This window comes from Triturus cristatus, chromosome 2_1, assembly GCF_964204655.1.
Source record: "Triturus cristatus chromosome 2_1, aTriCri1.1, whole genome shotgun sequence".
In the NCBI taxonomy this organism is placed as follows: Eukaryota; Metazoa; Chordata; class Amphibia; order Caudata; family Salamandridae; genus Triturus; species Triturus cristatus.
This window is the reverse complement of record NC_140581.1, coordinates 1,016,285,269-1,016,303,955: the sequence shown is the minus strand read 5'-3', so window position 1 is coordinate 1,016,303,955 and position 18,687 is coordinate 1,016,285,269. Positions and strand designations below refer to the sequence as shown.

The 18,687-nt window shown below is 42.9% G+C and overlaps 1 protein-coding gene across 1 annotated transcript in view; it reads left to right on the top strand.

The window, feature by feature from the left end:
• The window catches only part of LOC146866242 (atrial natriuretic peptide receptor 2-like), a 398,280-nt gene that overhangs the window by 177,392 nt on the left and 202,201 nt on the right, over nt 1-18,687 (top strand). The gene's annotated exons all lie outside the window — the stretch shown is intronic.

Here is an 18,687-nt window from a genome sequence, read left to right as displayed (position 1 = left end):
AGTGGTTAGCCCCTTGCAAGCTATGAGGTCATTGTTTGATCCGCGTCAGTGTACTTTGAGATAGTATCATAGCGTAGCTCATAGGAAGGAGAGGTGTCAACAGCTCTTGCTTACAAACCTTTCTAATGGCATGGTTAGTAACAGCAGTTGGAGGGTCAGTGGTGGTAGTGAGGGTATGTTTGCAGGATTTGTTGCAGATGCGTGAGGCTCCGGTATAACGCGATATACAGTACAATGAATTCCATAAAGGAGACACGTCTTCTGACTGGGAGTCAGTGAATTGTTCTTAGTGTTCCAGATAGGATATCTACTATGACCAGAGTATTAGTCCTAAATTCTGGGTTAATTGAAGGTTGGTGGGATTTTTATTCTGTGATGCTCTAGGTATAGCATATTTGCAAAGTCCAACTTAATTCCTGTGAACTCACAATGGTTTTATTGTTGAGTGGAATATCCTGGAGGTATAACATTTCCTGCACTCATAAATACATTTGCTTGCTTTATTGAGCCTTCCCTTTCTGATCTGATGCATCAGGCCTTTGCATTAGGTTAACTGGGTGCCTTAGATAATGGAAGTGGTGGGTGATGGTTTCAGGGTAGGAGAGAGGTGTTGTTAAAGCAGGTAGGAATAACATGTGTGCAGGAGGGCAGGAGAAGGGCCAAAAGAACAGCAGGCGGGAGAGACTACATGAGTAAAGAAAGGAATGGGAGCAGAGTGGGTGAGAGAGGTCGGCTGTGTGCATGAGGAGGAGAAGGATCAAAAGAAAGAAAAGGAAGGGGGCAGATGCAGTGGGAGAGAGATTGTGTGGGAACAAAGTAGAGAGGAGAAGAATTGAGCAAAAGCGCAGTGGAATGTGGTGTGCTTGGGGGGGTAGGAGAAGGCCAGGAATGAGAGCAGTCAGTGGAGAGTAAAGTTGTGAGGGAGAGCAGCGGGTGCACATGAGAAGGTCAGAGGGCCTAGGAGCCATCTATTTGGTTAATGGAGAAGAAGGGAAAAGAGTGAAAGTTGTGCAATAGGAGAGAGGAATAGAGGAAGGGGCAGAAGGGAGAGCAGTAGTTGTATCGAGTCTTTGGCGAAAGGAATTTGTATTCACATTTCTTTATGTTTTTTAGTATAGGCCATGACCAGAAGGTATCTAGGCGCTAATGTTCATACATGTTAGATTACACCAGAGTGATTACAGTAGGATGGTCACATGTATACGCATTAAACAGAAGGGAACAACTAGGGGTATATGTACAAGGACTTAACAGCACTAGAATGTCACTTTTTAAGATGTTCTGGTGGCGTTAAGTCCATCGCCTTATTTACATGGCGGCTTTAAGCCGCTAAACGTGGCTTAATGCCGCATTGTAAATAAGGCCCCTTTTTACGCTACACTTAGCCTGAAAGGGGCGGGCATTGGGTGTTGTGGTGGACATTCTGCCCCAATAACCATTGATTTTGTTGCTGCCCCCTATTTACAAGGGTGGTATAATTATGGGGCAGGGCCAAAATTAAGACAAAAAAAAACCTCATCTTAACATGGTGAAACGAGGAGAAACTTTTATTTTCTTATAATTTTTGCAGCAAACATTCAAACAGAAAATTGGCATGAATGATTGTTTATGTTCAGGAAGGTGTCCCTTCCCGCACATAAATAATCATTAAAAAAATGACTATTCGCAACTTCTATGTGTGCTGCAAAATTCAGCACACAAAGGAGTTTTAAATCACCATTAGTGATTGTTTATGTGCAGGAAGGAATGCCTTTCTGCACATAAACAATCATTCCCTCAACGCAGGCACTCTTGCACTATGGTGAAAGGGTGGCAGTGTTGGTGTTAGGCAGCTGAATTTAGCGCCAGTGCTATGAAAAACGTAGGGGTGCGCCATATCATTGTAAATATGGCACATCCCTGCATTTTCAGAATGGCGGAGCGCGGCGTTGAGCAATTTTGGCTCTGCCACTCTCTTGTAAATATGCCCCCGGTCTTCAGTTCGGTTCAGAATCTGTTTCCCACAATTTGGCCAGCACCACAGAGAAGGTTCCTCCTCCTTGCATGATACTCTTGAAATGTAGAACTTTCAGAAAACAGGTCCCATCAGATATCAAGCTCTAATTTGCTATTTAGAAAGATAACTTTTTTGAGGGAGGATTCTCAAGATGGGCATGAAGCAATTTATTCACAGGATGGAGGGCCAGATTTAGAGTTTGGCAGTTGGGTTACTCTGTCACAAAAATGACAGATTTCCTATCCACCTCATTAGAAGTGCCATAGGATATAATTCACATGTAATAAAGCAGACTATATACTGGTCACATAAATTTAATTATTTGTGCAACCGGGAGCTAATGAAATTCTTTAAGGCTGATAATATAGATTTATATTTCTTCAGGTCAAACATTCATTTGGCTGGTGCTTTTTGAATCAACTGAAGTTTCTTTTTTGAGTTTACTAGAAGATCCTAAAACTGAGCATTACGGTAATCCAGTCTAGATTAATAATACTCATCAGAATTCACAATTGATATAGACAGGTCCTGGTTGCTCAATTTATTTGAGCTTACATTGTGAGTATTAAATGAAATTTAACACTCAGATTCTGCACCTTTTGTAACGGACTAGGTTTTGGCCTGAGTGACGTTGACCAGAGCACCTCACTGACGTAGGCTGTACAGGGGCCAAAATGTCTGTCTTTCTCTTGCTTAACTTTAAGTAGTTGCCTGTCATCCACTTTTGGATATTGGCCATGCATCCACATAGATTTTCCACCCTTGTGCTGATGATACATTAGGTATCATCAACATATATACAGAAGGTCAGGCCATCTGATGGGCTTATGTGCGCCAACAGCACAATATATAGGTTAAATAATAATGGTGAAAGCACTGACCCCCGTTGGCACTCCAGGAGTAAGATTTTTGATTTTGGATGATTGTAAACCCATAACCACTTGAGTGGTTCAGTTTGTCAAAAAAGTTTGCAGCCATGAGTAAGCAGTACCCCTGATTCAACAGACTTCCATGCATCCCAGTACCACCTGGTGGTCAACATTATCAAAGGTCTCTGAGCATAATCCATACTGCCAGAGCACCTTTGTCTGTATACATGCATCAATCCTCTAATACAGCCGTTAGCATACTTTCCAAACTACGACTGACACATAAATCTGCCTGCATTGGTCTAAGTAGCACTTGGCCCTCTACAATTCTGAATAACTTATTATACACCTCTCACTCAAGTAGTTTTGCCATGAATGGTAGTTGGGAAACTAGTTTAAAATGTTCTACCTGATCTGGGCCTAGAGAAGGCTTCTCTAATAATTGATGAATGTGTTCTCTTTTTAATTCGCCTGGGACACAACCAGTCTCTAGTGCACTTAATAACTCTTTATGAAGTTTCTCAGGCATCATAGCTGAACTCGTTGGCATTTTACTCCTTATCAGGGCTTAGCAGTTGAAAAAGGCGAGGAAGAAAAAAATGTTCCAGAAGAATACGAAGAGTAGAAGACGTAGGTGGAGAGACTTGAAAGAGAGTGAAGAGGGCAAAAGAGGAAGGAGGTATAAAGAGAGTTTAAGAGAAGACGAGGGAATGTGATGTGGCAGACGGGATTGAGAGGAGCGCTAAAGAGAGGTAGAATAAGGTCAGGAGGAGAGGGAGAGAATGTAACAGGTCAATGGGGTCAGGAAGGATATAGTAGGAGGAAATGAAAATGGAGACGTTTCAGGTTGAGGGAATGATTGGGGTCAGAATGTCAAGATAAGAGAATGAGAGAGGAGGAGAAGGAATAAAGGAGTGACAAGAGAAGGGAAAGAACAGTAAGAGGGCAAGAGGAGTGGAAAAGTAGGGCAGAACTTGTGCAGGAGTAAGGCAGAAGAAAATATGAAAGGAAATTAGCAGGAGACTAGTAAGAGTCTGCCTTGCTAGCCTAGAGGGCACTAGCCTCCAGGGAGCTGATGCAGGTGATGGGTAGGTAGATGGTATGGATATGAGAGTCTTTAACGTGGATCAACAAAACCTGCCCTTGCTCAATCCCTAATGCAGTGTCATATGAGTTTGTAATGATGAAAGCCTTTTGGCTCCTAATGGACTCCGTTGAACTGTGATGTAAGCATTAGAGTGTAGTGAAGTGAATGCAGGTTTAGAATTTTGAGTTTGCGTAGTCATTGGGGAGTATCTGGGCTGGGGAGAACGATACAACTCGCGATGAGATAGGGGATAAGTAACCCGGAGTTTGACAGTGCTCTGCCAGAATGTTTCGTGGTCCAGCAAATTGCTTGTGCGTGCCATGAGTGCCTCAGTTGAAGTGTGGAATTGATGTTTGGCATTTGTGGAGTCAAAGCGCAACCTCAGTTCCGTGTAAAGGATTTGAAGATAACAAAAGCTTCTCTGAGAAGTCCACACATCATTGGCCAAGAACTTACTTGGAAAGCCTCAAAGAGAGGTACTGTGCTACTACAGAACTCAAAGCTGTACATCATATGGAGTAATAATGATATAGGCGGATGCAACCAGGTTTTGAAAGAACAGCAAAGTGCAAGATAGCGCTATGAACAGAAGCACTTTGAAACAGAGATCAATCAGATTCCAGACAGCACAAAGTGATGCCTAAAGGCAAAGGGATGACAGAAATGGTCATCTGCCTATCAGTACTGATTAAAGAGAGCCATCATGCCACAGCGCTGGAAGGAGTGATCCCATAGGAAGCACCTGGGGTTTTTCATGCAGAGCTGTCCATACCCAGAGCAGCACACCACCAAAGCTGCCGAGTGGTGCTCAGATCAACTTCAAAGGTCTCAGAAGTTCTGAAAGCCGAGATTGGTGATTGGAATCCTGAAATTTTGGTTTTTCAACGGAGACCAAGAAATAGGTCACCTTTCCTGTCATTATCAAATGTGACCCAGAGGCCAGCACATCGCAAGTCCTCAAAGTTGGGTTGCATAGACAAGATCACTAAACAGCGTAGGACAAAACTGTACTCTCGACCTATGTTAAGTTCCACCACTGCTCACAATGCCTCTGCCTTCTTGAAACCACCATTCGATATTGCCAAAAACCTGAATATTGGCGACAAAGATTGAGACAGTTGATGATTTCATTGATGCGACAGAAGAAGCAGATAACAAGAAGAATATAAAGTACCTTAAGAATCTTGCATGGGAAAGTGTAAAAGAAGTCATAAAGAAAATGCAGCGAGCTGACAAAACTACATATATTCAAATCAAAGCAGCTTTGAACCTCAAGTTCAATCCAATGCTGAATGTAGATTGCAAAACTTATATTGTCTGTCAAGAATGACAGAAAACTGGTGAGACCATCAATGAATTTGTCGAAAGACTGGATACGCTCATCAAACACTGTAAGTTCAATTCATTTATGATGAGGAAGCTATACGTATCAGAGTGATTGACGGATGCTTGTCAGACTTGTTCAGACAACGAATGCTGACAGAAACTCATAGTCTGGAGCTAGTTGTCAATACTGCCAGAGCTGAAGTGCATGCGGATCGACAAGCTGCTGACATGGAGGCCAGAGGTGCCCAGAGTGAGCCGGGCATGAATGTGAAAAGTAAGCCAAAGCACAAGGCAGAGGGACAAAGAGTGATTTCTCCAGAGAAAAAGAAGTTGTGTACTTTTTCAATTTCCACACAAAGGTAAATGTCCCACCATTGGGAAAATCTGCAAAGGCTGTGGAAAGGAGAACCAATTTGTGATGGTGTGCAAGGCAAAGGAAAAAGTAAGTGCATCACGGCGCAAAGACAAAATGGCTGCCGAACGCTCCAGAAGCGATGATCGACGCACGACCAGAATGCCAAGCAACCAAATCAGCAGAGGCAAATTGACACCAAATGAAGTTTATCGACATCTAAATCCTTGTCAAGCAGTTCTTCAATATCAACATCAAGCGAAAGTGAAGAAGATGGCTGTGTAATGTAGATGTTTACCTCAGAGAAACATATGCATGTTGGACTGGCCGCCTGTGAGGAAAAATAGCGGGACAAGAAAAGTCGACATTACAAAGCAACAAATTCATTCAAACATTGTCGGAAAATCAAACTAAAGGTCAACGGAAGTACCTTTCATTATTGATAGTGGTGCATCAATAAATATTATGCCTGAGGAGAAATATAATGAACTGTTTCCATTTCCTCAACTTATGCCATTAAAAACTAAAGTGTACACATGGTCTGCATTGACAATATGACTAAAAACTCAAGGTTCATTTGTAGAAATGATGAAACACAAGAAGACAAAAGTACAAACACTCATGGTATAGCATCAAGTGCTTGTTTACTCAGATTCATCACAGCTGCTGACATGGGACTAATATCAGTGAGCTATAACATTAATGAACATCACAAAATTGTAAGTCAATTCCTTTCATTGTTTCATGGGTTGGAAAGGCTCAAAACGATGAAACTCCAATTACACATTAATGAGAACGTCTGTCCTATTGCTCAAAGACACTGATGAATTGCCTTTCACTTACAGGAAGTTGTTGAAAAAGAACTTGAATCCATACTCAAACACAATATCGTTGAGCTTTCCACTGGTCCAACTCCATGGGTTTCTCCCATGTGTTATGTTAATATGTTATGTTAATAATTTCATAAAGTGCACAAATAACAATCGGTGTCTTGAAGCTAGTGTCAACCATTATGGCACAGAACAAATGCAGGGAAACTGAGTTTTTACCAGAGGTGCAAAAAAGCCAAGTTTTCAGTTGTTTTCTAAACTTTAGAAAATCTGTCCGAGCTCTCAGATGGTCAGGCAGTAAGTGACACCATTTACAGGTGAAATGGGAGAAAAGTCTTCCTCCTCCATATGCTTTTTTGGTTCTGGGAATGTTTACCTGTCTTGCTGCGCTGGACTGCAGGGACGGGGCAGGCACATACATTTAAAGATGGGCCCAACATTAGGTCTTGAACTTGATTCATACCCTAATTGGTAGCCAGTGCCATTCCTTAACAGTTTGCGAAACTGAACATAATTTATGGATGTCCATCAGTACACCAATTTGAGAGCCTACATATAAGGCGTTGTAGTAACCTACTTTGGACACACCTAGGGCAATTATAGCTGCTTTTCTTAGCTTCATTTGGAGAAAGGTAAGACTCTTTTTTTTAAATTCTCAGAGTGAAAAAACAGGAAGATAATACTTGATTGGTGTGTTCATTGAATGTAAATTTAGTGTTAAAGATGAATCCCAGGTTTCTAGCTTTCTGGACAGGCAGTGTGTGGGGCTCGAGAATAAAGGGCCACCAATTGGTGTTCCAGTGAGAGGTGTCATTGCCAAAGAGTAACACCTCTGTTTTTTCTGAGTTGAGTCTTAATAAGTTCTTCTGCATCCAGCCAGCGATGCCACTCATAAAGAAATCGAATTGTTTGGCCACTTTCTCTGGTTCAGAAAAGACTGACGCCACTATTTGTGTGCTTTCGGTGTAGGAAAATACTTTGAGCCCGTATGATCTAATAAGTTTTATCAAAGGTATGACATGCACATTAAAAAGGGTAGGTCTCAAATAGGAGCCCTGGGGAGCCGCACAAGGAAGGAAAAAAGGTGCAGAGGTAAAATGTCCAAGAGCATCCACTTGCTCCCTGTTGGACAAAAAGGAGCGGATCAATTTTAGAGCTGTACCTTTAATGCCAATGTTTTCAAGACGGTTGACAAAAATAAAATGGTCAACTGTGTTTAAAGTGGCTGAGAGATCAAGCAAGATCAAAGCTGCCTTGCCACCTTCATCTACAAAAGCTCTGATTTCCTCTGTGGCTGCCATTAGGGCGTACTCTGTGCAATGGTTGGGTCTGGACACATGCTTTGACGGGTCGAGTAGATTAGTTGTTTCCAAAAAGTCATGATCTATTGGTTCATCCCCTTCTTGAGGATCTTGGCCGGAAGAGGGAGGCCCGAGATTGGCCTGTAATTCTTCACATCAGAAGGATCAAGTGAAGGTCTCTTTAGATGGATTCTTTTTCCACATAACTGAAAAACAACCAGAGATGAAAATCCTGTTTAGAAGTGACATGAGATGAGCTGAAATAGTTTTAGAGACAGGGTGACAAACGTGATAGGGGCAGGGATGTAATGGAGCTTCGGATTTAGATGTTTCAATAAGGGATGCTACTGTCTCTTCAGTGAGTGATGTAAAAGTGTTCAATAAGAGAGGGCATTGATTTGGTTTAGTGGTGATAATTTTCTCAACTAACTGTCATTGATTGCCAGTCTGTACTGTCCGATGCTGCAGTAAATTCTAAGTGTATTTTATTTACTTTAGTGTGAAATAAGTCAGCTAGTTTTGTTGCATGGCTGTTGGTTCTGAGTGACCGCATGTTTATTACCGCAATTTATCTAATTTTAAGTTACCAATTTTCTTGCAGGGGCGATATTTTATTACTGCTGGTGCATTGGGAGTGAGAGTCTTTTTTGTGTGGATGACTAATTTAAACATAATGGCCCTATGGTCTGTCCACACACAGAATTTTTCCAACAAGTAGATCCAGGTTATTTGAGAAAATGCCGTCAAGTATGTGATTGGCTTTGTGAGATGGATATTTCACCTTTTGTGAAAGGTTGAAGCACTGAAGAATATCAATTAACTGCTATATATCCTTGTCATCCATGCATTCCAGATGAAAGTAAAAATCCCTAAAGATTGCAAAGTTGGGGGTTTCTACCCAAGATTCCATGAATTCTAGTAGTGAATGAATGAAGTTCTCCCTGGGGCCCGGGGGGTGATAAGTCCAAAGGCGCATTGAAGAAATAAGTGTTTTGAATCTTTATTTTGAGCAAGAGGGTTTCTCAGTTGAGAGGCAAAAGGGGCTTAAAAGTAACTTTAAACTGGTTGTGGTATATGATCACAATCCCACCACCCCGCAGAAGCAGCATGAAAAAGCTCTCACACAAACGTGTCATTTGATCATTGATGCTAGCTTTTTTGTTTGGTTCATATTAGTTTATTTTGTTTCTGAAGGGTAATGAATACAAGTCAATAAGACCATGACACATCTCTATAACTGGGAACAACATTGCGTATAAGGTTATGCACTGATGGAGAGAGGGGGTATAAGTGGGGTTGTGGAGGGAAAGGGGGAGTGTGAAGGGGAGAAGGGAAAAGGGGGAGAGGGGGGAGGTCAGAGGCTTGGGAGCAGAAAGTAAGTAGATTTGTACATACAATAGTATCTTCAATAGCAACAGTAGAACAGCTCATGATGCTCCGTAGGTAGTAGATACCAGGCGGGGAGACTTCATGCTACAGGAACATTTGCCAGTATATGGCATGCAGTAAGGCCTGTGTTGTGGAAGCAGTACAGTATAGAAGATAGGGGAGAGAAAACCTTGTGGTGAGAGAAGTCAATGATCGTTATGTGATAGGGAGAAGTGGGCAGGGGTGAGAGTTAAGTGGGCGTGGTCAGGCAGCCCCTGATTTAGTTTGGGTGTAGGGTGTATAGCTGTAATCAGGTGGTATCGTTGGTTAGGAAGATGAGAGGGTGGCCATGCAATGTTGTGCAGGGGGATATGAAAGGGAGGGTGTGTCTGAGTCTCAGGGTGCATGGGGTGTCGATATAGAGTCAAGAGGGGCAGAGTAGTCCACGGTCCCCCATGTAAAGGTTGTACGGCGGCATGCTGGGATAGGATAATGGCTGTCAACTCTGTGTGGGGGGAGAGGGTGCTAAGGAGGCGCCCGCCTATGCTGATACCATTTTAACTTTGAATGCAGAAAAATGTGAGTACCATAAGACAAAGTAAATATTATTTGGCCATATTTTTCTGTATGAGGTCATGACAACCAATCCAGATAAAGTGCAAGCGCTGTCAACTGCCAGTCCCCCACAAGATGTTTTTATGTTATTTTCATCACTTGCCATGGCCAGCTATTGCTCTAGATACATACAAGACTTTGCCACTGTCAGTGCAGCATTAAGGGACTTGATACAAAGAATGTAACTTTTCTTTGGTCACATGAATGCAAGCAAAGCTTCCAGAACATCAAACACTACTCGATCCAAATCTTCATGCTGAGGTTATTGTTGACCATAGTCCTGTCAGTTTAGGGGCCATCCTTACACAGCACCTCGGACACCCAAATACTCGAAGACGTATTTTGGCATATGCAAGTTTAAGTGTGCCCCAAACTGAACGTGCTTATTCACAACCTGAGAAAGAAAACGTAGCTGTGGTGTGGGCTTCTGCATATTTCCACATATTCTTGTGTAGGAAGCCCTTCATGCTTGTGACAGATCGTCAGTATTGTTGACCACCTTTGCAATCCAAAGGAAAAAAGGCCTCCTTGCATTGAATGTTGGGGCCTGCAATTGGAAGAATGGAACTACTCTCACAAGTGCCTCTACAGTGCCCAGGCAGCCATTCTTATAATGGCTGAAGCCTTCACAGTTGCCATTTCATTGGAACAAATTGTCACTGCCACAAGTCAAGATAGTGACATGCTAAAACAGAAAGACATTATTATACATCAATCTTGGTACCAGAACCCTTGATCTCTTACCAGTGACAGTGAATACCAGAAGTTAATAAATGTCAAAGATAAAATGTCTGTTACTTATGAAAGTATCATTCTAAGAGGCTTGAGAATTGTCATTCTGAAGAGTCTGAGACAACAGATAATTGAAATGTGGGATTGCTGCCACCAAACGAGCTCTCCAAGACAGAGTCTGGTTAGCACATCTCGACGAGAGAGTTGAAAGAGAAATTGAAGGCCTGTCATCTGTCAACACAGCTTAAACTGTCAGAGTTGTCAACGCATGCATGGGAAGCATTGCCATTGACTTCTTCGGTCCTCTTGGCAACGGACATCATCTAATGGTGATTGTTGATGAATGCTCCAATTTTCCATTGATAGAAGATCTCTCATCTATCACTCAAGAGAGAGTCATCGAGAGATTAGACGGCATCTTTGTGATATGGGATGTTACAGCAATCTTAAAATCTGACAACGGCCCACCTTCCAACAGTCGAGAATTCAGAGACTTTCTCAGTCATCCTAATGTGAGGCATCAGAAGAACACACTTTTTAAAGCTCGATCTTAAAACTGTCTTTAATTTGACTCTTTGAGCTTACCATTTGACCCTTCACTCATCCACAGGTGAAAGCTTTGCAACCTTGATGTGCGGGAGAGCCAGGATGGCAAAGATACCTCAACGTACCAACAGAAGGTCAAATACCGAGGAAGAAACCCACATGAAAGACTAGGAAAAAGAAGGTCTATCCTGACAAGCGTCAATATACAAAAGACGTTACTTTTACTAGAGGAGATTAAGTGCTTATTTGTCAGCATAGAAAACAAAAGTCTGATGCTCCTTTTGATGCTGAGCCATTTCATGTTCTGATCATTAAAGCACACATGGTGAATGCCCAACATCGTGGGAAGTCCATTACACGAAATTCCTTTACGACGTGGCTCATCGCTCATCAAGCACTGTGTCAATGTAGAGACTGGGTCTGAAAGGACACTGAAAGACCCCCTGACTGTTGCTGTTCTGCATCCCCAATGCCAGTGATGGACACTTCTATTGCCTATCCCTAGTTTACGAAGACCCGGTCGGGACGTGCGATGAAAGCGCCATGAAGGCTCTTTGAAGAGCTATGATTGTGTCTATATTTGTAAAAAATCGCAATTTTTTTAATTAACAGAGGGATATTTGTAGTGTCATGTGAGTTTGTAGTGACCAAACCCTTTTGACTCCTGATGGACTCCGCAGAACTGTGATATAAGCATTAGAGCGTAGTGGAGTGAATGCAGGTTTAAAATATTGACTTTGTGGTTACTCGCAGAAGATTAAAGATGTGTTATACTGTAATCTGTGTGTGGCATAGTCATTGGCAAGATCCCGGGCTGAGGAGGACGCTACACCTAGGTGGCCTGGCGTTGAATACAGAAACTCTCCTACAACTCTACCAGTGTATGTCAAGCTTGTTCTGCAGGATGTCCTACTATTCAAGACTGGGACTCCAACACAGCTCTGCTAATGTACCTTAACCCTGTCCTGCAATACACTCTCCTGATTAGTAGCAGAGAGAACTAAAGTGTGCAAAGGAAGGCAGGGATTGGAAGTAGGGAGAGCAGGCACAGAGAGATTGGAGCTGTGAGGGAGAGGAGTGGGAGCAGAATTGGAGGGCTGGGTGCTGAAGTACAGTTTAGGGAGAATGGTGAGTGAAAGGAGTGCAAGAGGAGAGAGAAAAGGAGAGTACTACCCGTGCACCTCAACTGTGCCCTGCAGCATACTCAGCTAATCACGTACTGAAACTAACATTCAGCTATGCCAATGCAACTCAAACGTTACCTGAAATACCCCCTGCCATTCTTGCTCTCCAAAACACACAACCGTGCCAGTGCACCCCAATCCTAACCTACAGCACAGCCTACTATTCAAAACTGGGCCCCACACACAGCTAGCCAGTGCAAATGTATCTTAACCTGGGACTCTCCTGCTATTCCTTTACTGAGATTCACACGCAGCTCTGACAATGCAACTCATCTCTGTCTTACAGCACACCACGATAATCCTACACTGAGGCAAACATTGCTCGGCCAGTACACCTCAACTCCGTTCTTAATACACTCTGTTAAGTGCACCTCAACTGTGTTCTGCGGCACACCCTGCTCATCAGAATCAGAATCAGAATAAACATTATTCAATTTTAGTAATTAAAATCATAAAAGCATCAAGATAAGACATTTGACACGAATGAGAATCGAGTTGATTTTAAAATTTCAGATAATCTCATGCTCCATTCATATACAATTCCATCTGTTACATAAATTAAAGACTAGGCTATTCACAGGGAAGTAGTGTGGTGGAAAAGCATTATCTTAATAGATGTTAACTTTTTATGCTTTTCCTTACTCGCAATATATGTTTCAAAAAAACAGACATAACACCCACACAGTAAACATTCTCCAGTAATTGCAGATATAGAAAAGCCGGACGGCATTGCTTCCATCCCCCCGACTTTAGCAGTAGCAACATCCATCTTGCCCTTTCCCCTTAATAAAATTAGCAAAAAAGGGTCAACTGTGTTGTAGATTGTGGTGATACATTATCACAAGGGCAATTGCAAAGATCTCTGAACCAATCATTAACGGCTGGGTGGCTAACCAAACGATAGAAACTTCCAAACCTGAATCTTGTTAAAACATATCTGTCATATCCCATGGTACACCAGTCTAAATAAGGTTGAATACGGAATGTTACCAATGTCATTTGATGCTGAACCACCGAATTTGTCTTCATTTCTAAGGCCACTCGTAGCATCTCTAGGTGGGCCATGCATACTTTCTTCAACTCCTTCCTTGAAATAGAACTCATAGATTCCGGGGAAGTATAACAATCAGATCGTCCAAGATCCATCAGAAATTGTTTCACATAATTCAACCAAGTGATCTTACGTACATGGTCCAGCTTCATAGAATCCCTGATAATTTCTCTATTCAGCCCTGTACTGCTGGAGGTCCAGACTCGATGCCATAATAAAAGTGGTTGCACTTTAATAATGTCAGTAATGTAATAAATCCCTAGCTCACTATGGCAATTAAAACCTGGGGAACTCGATGGCACTGCTAAAATAAACCTTAAAAAGTGTTTTCCACTTGTTGAATTGATGATACAACATTAAAACTCCATATTCCTGCCCCATACTTATAGATTTTAAAAAGAATTCCTGGGGGCCTTTTGCCCATTTTTTTTGCAAAATTAACAAAAGCTGCTGTTGACCTCATAAAAAGGAGACACCTGTTCTTTACTGCGGGTACCCAAGAACCTGTATGCTCAAATAGGACGCCCAGGTATGAGAACGTATTGGTAGAATCTATCCTATTTTCACCTGGTGGCATACTGCTACATTTGCGTCTTCACCTCCCACAAGACTTAACAAAGGTATTTTTCACCTTTAGTTTCAGGCTTCGAACGTCCATAAAATCAATATATGAGGCAAGGGCTCTTTGTAGACCCAGCTGGGTTCGGGCCATGAGCACAGCGTCATCCGCATAGAGGAGAGTAACAATTGTTTTTTTCTAATATAAGGTGGATCTCTTGCCCTTTCTTCCAGATCCTTTTCTAGTGCATTAGTATATAAAGTGGAAAGGAATGGGGCCAAGACACATCCTTGTCTCATGCCCCTCTCCACGCGGAATGGCGCAGAGCATTCTCCTTTTAATCCATACCTCACCCTAGCTGATGCCCCAGAATATAATTGCCTTAAAAATTGCACCAATATCGGGTCTATGTTTAAATCCATTAAACACCTCAACTCCGTTCTTAATACACCCTGTTAAGTGCACCTCAACTGTGCTCTGTGGCACACCCTGCCAATCATTCACTAACACTCGCGTGCAGTTCTGCCCATGCACCTCAAACCTTACCTGATGCATCCTGTGATACCCTTGCTCTCCAACATACAAAGATCTGCCAATACATCCCAGTCATGACCTGCAGCATAGCCTGCTGTTTGAGGCGCGGACTTACTTGTACTCTTTATTGCTCCGATTACCCATTTCGCATGCCAGAACTCCCCACAACCTACTTCTCACCCTCCCTCTATACAGTCTTTGATCCCACTCCTTTCTGCCTGCTCATACTAATCATTGGGGGTTTGGGGGAGTCTGCCCTTTGTGCTGGGTGTGGATGCCAGAGAGGGGGATCACCCTAAAATATATAAATGAAGGGATGAGGAAAGGGGCGATGGGACAATGTAAAGTTACTCAGAAACCTCAACATCATCTCTGTGATGAAAACATTAGTGTCCTAATGTATGTGTCTAAGGAGAGAAACTGAAGGTTATGTTACCGAAACTTTTTACACCAATTCTGCATTACATTTGCTGCTTGCAGATTAGGGGATGGACTGTACAGATTATGCTCAAATAATAATAATACCACAACAGAAAATGACGAGGTTATTATTAGTACTGTGCATACTTTATATGAAATGGAGCAAATTCATTTTCCCACTTTACAAATTTTAAATTTTCGCTTAATTTAGTGTTATTAGTTAAGTTTGTGGACTTCTGTCACCAAAGCATTTTACCGATGCTATGAGCAGTGGTGTATCAATGGGCGTCATGGAGTCTATTTCACGCAGGGGAAATTTCCCCTCTGACTCCTGATTTGAGGGTATAGTATCGTAATATGCAAGGTTCAGAGGGCCCTTGGGGCTCCTGGCCAGGCGCGACTGCGCCTGCTGCTCCATTAATAGCTATCCCCTTGATTATGAAGAAAACCATAATAACTCTTCACAAACTAAAAATGCAACAAAAACAGAAGGCAAAATTAAGTCTAGGGCGAGCAGATGCTTCTCCAGAAGTGTGTGGAACGAAAAAATGATGGGTGCAACAAAGAAATGTGGTCCACCGTCCGGCATTTGGACTCTAGGAGAGAGAAATAAGTAGAAAGATTCACAAAGTATAGACCCAGGTGTGCATTGTTTTCTGTAGACTTTTTCTCCTTCAGTGTAGACGTAAACAAGGTGACATGGGGCTTCCTTAACAACTGGCTTCAATCAATTACTTTACTTATGATTACTGTAGTAGCTTATTAGAGGCCAGTTGCTGACTTCACAGAGATGCTAAGAAGGTATCTGTCTCATTTATAAAAAAAACTAATTATGTCGGCATCTACGCTTTGCTCTATTCTTGCATTGCACTGAAGTGTACTTTATGTATCTGGCTCATGCATAGTGCATTGCTTCCCATTATTGAAGCGTGAAGTGCTCAGAGATGCTCCTTTTTGTTACATGAGTGGGCTTTCATGAGTGTTTGGTAAAGTGTGGAACTGGCATGTCACCTATAAACGTGAAAGCAGTGGGCATTGTGCATGAGGTCCAGATCCGTGCTAGAGCCTTGTCGCTGGAAACTCATCACGTACATTTGATAGAGATCTGCTTTATTAATATTTACCTCCACCTGGGTGGTTCTTGATCTTAGGCCCACAGGAATTATGAGATTGAGGCTTATTTAAGGATTTGCCACATTTGCTGCATACATCATCTGCTGCATATTTTAACAGAAAAATGAGTTTCTAGCTCAAATGGATCAAAAGTTGGTAAAATGTAGCAACATGTGTTGCTGTACAGTGGAGGTCACTTCGCAAAGGCTGACTGGTAGATTTTCTGTTGCTTATTGATGCATTTGGGTGCTAAACTTGTACTATTGAAGTGAAAAACGTACCCATGCAATGTTAACATGTATTAAAAAAAAGAAATAATGAAGTAATGCTATAACAAGATGTGCTGCATTACGGCACCTGATTTGACTTACAATGGCCACGTAAATTATTCAACCCAGCCCCATAATTTGGTCCTCTCCTGTCGCATAATTCCAGTGACCCTGGTCTTTCAGGACTATGCCCTTCATATGTAGCATATATTGATGGCATAACTAGGTATGATTCTTGTTAGAGCCCTCTCTTGTGTGGGGTAAGTGTCTCATCCGCAGTGGCTTGGTATAGTTCGAAGAAGGTGGGATGCCTACCAAGGTTATTATTCATCTGCTTGCGATACTAAAACATTTCACTCAGGCCCGTACTGCCTGTTTTTTCCACTGGGTGATTCCCTGGCGGACTGTCATCTTTTTTTTATTTTTTAAACTCGTTTTATTTGACCGATATTGGCACAGCATATTACAATACAAACATGTATACACACATCCGTTCTTAACAGGCAATTATCGTCAATCACTGGACATCTCATGTATCACTCCTTCCTCCCCCACCCACAACAGGGAAAGTGTCATGCCTTAACATCACCTGCCCATTTCCTTGTGCTGAGGGGGAAGTGCAGATGTTGCCTCTATATGCATTCCATTTCCCCCATACCTTGTCCCATTTTTTGGGGCATCCTCTGTTTATATAAACCGCCCGTTCAGCTAACATGCACCAATCAACATCTCGCTCCCATTCTACTATTGCTGGTGACTCAGAAACTCCCCATCAACGGGCGATATTACGCTTCGGCAGTATGAAGCCAGTGGCCGCCCTTAGTTGGTCCATGCGATTCAAGTCTGTGGCGTCCCACCTATTGAGCACACATGTCTTGGGGGACAGAGTAAGGGAAATCCTACATACTTTGTCAACCACCTTGGTAACCGCCTCCCAAAATGTCTAGATAATGGGACATTCCCAGAGTGTATGGCAAAACGTGCCCGTCCCCCCGCATCTCCGCCTACAGTCTGCAGTACTGCTTCGACCCATCTTAACCAGTGTCGTGCATGTGATGTATATACGGTGCAAAAGTTTCAGCTGGACCAGCCGTAGTCGTGATGGGATGGCCACCTCTCGCGGGGAAGATAGAGCATCCCGCCAATCTTCTTCATCTAGGTCCCCCAGATCTATCTGCCAGCGTGTATATAGGTGTTTCAATGGGTCTGATGAGTTATTCATTATTTTTCTGTAAGTGAGCGAAATTGCTTTTCTCTCCATGGGGTCCGCAAGTAGACAAACCTCAAGCGGGGTGGCCTCCGGTATCTCGTCTGTCTCTCTGGATGCCTACTGCAAGGCATGTCGTATTTGCAAGTATCTGAAGGGTTTGCCTATGGTCAATTTATATTCTATTTGTACTTCCGCAAATGTCAGTATTTTCCCTTTCTTTACCATGTCTCCAACTTGTGATATCCCATTTGTCGAATCCTCTACATTCACTTAAGTTGCCTAGTATGCCTGTATGCCATAGGGGCGTCATTTGTGTCAATTCATTGCACCAGCCTAGTTTTGTAGTGGTAGTGTGCCATATTGCGATCGTGAGGGCAGTAGGGCCAGTAAGCTGCTGTCCACGTGGTTTTGTGTACAGTGCCTCTCTATATCCTCCCCTGCCCATCAGCCACCGACATGCTGGGTCTTGCTGCGCACCATATACCCATTTATTTATGAATGAAAGGTGCACTGCCCGCTAATAGTTTCGGATGTCTGGCAAAGCGATTCCCCCATTGTATCACCCACAGACGCTTTTGGGCCCCGCTATGCGCCGTGACTCTCCGTCCCAGAGTAGGTTTCTAACTTCCCCTGCAATTGCTTTAAAATACGTTTCGGCAACGCTCTATGGTGTGTTCTGCAGCGCATACAAGAACCGAGGCAAAGCCATAATTTTATATAGCTCTGCGCGTCCCATCAACGATAGAGGCAGTGCCCGCCGATGGCGGGCATCGCATTGCAGCCGATTCAAATGGCGCAGAAAGTTTGGTACATAGAAGAGGGATGGATCAGCCTTTATGGATATACCTAGATAGCAAAACCCTTCCGTAACAACAATGGCTTCACAGTCAGTCAGTAGGGCAGGCACTGGCCCGTGAAGTAACTATATAACCGACTTAGTCCCGTCAATAGTGTACTCGGAGTATTTGCCATGATTTGAACATAGTATTCTGCTCATTGTGGCACAAGGGGAGGCGACGTATAATTGGATGTCGCCTGCGTAAAGCGAAATTATTTCCTCCCACTCGTTGGCCCACTTCAGATCCTGTATCAACATATCCAACATGCGAGAGGCTCTAGTACAAGAGCGAATATGAGGGGAAATAGAGGTCAGCCCTGTCTTGTCCCGCTGCGCAGACCAAATGTAGTATACACATGTCCATTCACTACCACTCAACCAAGTGTCTCAGCGTATACAAGTTTAATCCACTCAAGATAAGTCTTCCCCAGGCCCATAGGCTCGTGACCGCAAACATATATGGCCACTCGGCAGTGTCGAAAGCCAT